The sequence below is a fragment of the Otolemur garnettii genome, unplaced genomic scaffold, assembly GCF_000181295.1.
Source record: "Otolemur garnettii isolate 467f Iridium unplaced genomic scaffold, OtoGar3 scaffold00456, whole genome shotgun sequence".
Lineage (NCBI taxonomy): Eukaryota > Metazoa > Chordata > Mammalia > Primates > Galagidae > Otolemur > Otolemur garnettii.
The window spans coordinates 47,197-48,281 of record NW_003852851.1 but is presented as its reverse complement, the minus strand read 5'-3'; the positions used below and the strand labels follow the sequence as shown (position 1 = coordinate 48,281).

The 1,085-nt window shown below is 41.9% G+C and overlaps 1 pseudogene across 1 annotated transcript; it reads right to left on the bottom strand.

The window, feature by feature from the left end:
* On the bottom strand, positions 1-754 carry LOC100962460 (annotated as a pseudogene). The gene has a single exon (XR_155067.3). The product of XR_155067.3 is annotated as a translationally-controlled tumor protein pseudogene (transcript).
* Between the last annotated feature and the right edge of the window lie 331 nt (positions 755-1,085).

Genomic DNA, 1,085 nt, shown 5'->3' with positions numbered 1-1,085 from the left:
TTGAGTTTAAATGTATTTTATTTTAAAACAACCTACATGACATGTTTTTCCTTAAAAACAATGCCTCCACTCCAAATAAATCACGGTCAAAATAAATGAAGAGCTCAAGATGACATCAGTCCCATTTGTCTTAAGTCCTGGTGTTGTGTGGATGACAAGTAGCAGCCAGTTATGATGACAGGTGATAGATCCAAAGTAATTGCCAAATTTGTTAACATTTTTCCATTTCGAAACCATCCTTAAAGAAAATCATATATGGGGTCACACCATCCTCACGGTAGTCCAGGAGAGCAATCATGCCATCTGGATTCATGTTTTCACCAGTCAAGAACTGGTAGTTTTTGAAATTAGCCAGGATGTGCTTGATTTGTTCTGCAGCCCCTGTCATAAAAGGTTTTACTCTTTCTAGTCTCTGTTCTTCAAGTTTGCCTTTGATTGACTTCATGTAATCTTTGATGTACTTCTTGTAGGCTTCTTTTGTTGAAGCTGGTTTCCTGCAAGTGATGGTTCATGACAATATCAACACCAGTGACAACTGTGCTTTCGGTACCTTTGCCCTCAGGTCCTTCAGTGGAAGCATTTCCACCAATGAGCGAGTCATCAGTGTTACCCTCTGTCCTACTGACCATCTTCCCCTCCACCTCCAGGCACAGGCCATCCACGATCTCTCGGATCTTGTAAATGTTGGAGAACATCTCATCGTGGCTGATGAGGTCCCGGTAGATAATCATGATGGAGGCTGAAGGGAGACAGCGGGGGCACTAACTTTGCAGGAGCCCGGCTCGGAGCGAGTGTGGTGGAGCCGCAGCGGCGCTCCGGGGGAGCAGGCGGAAAAGCGAGATTTCAATTATTAACATTTATGCACCCAACCAGAATGCACCTCAATTTATAAGAGAGACTGTAACAGACATAAGCAACTTGATTTCCTCCATCACCATAATAGTTAGTGATTTTAACACTCTTTTGACATTGTTAAATAGATCCTCCAATAAGAAACTCAGCAAAGAAATTTTAGCCTTAAACTTAACCATTCAACAATGGGACTTAACAGACATCTACAGAACATTTCATCCTAACAAAATTGA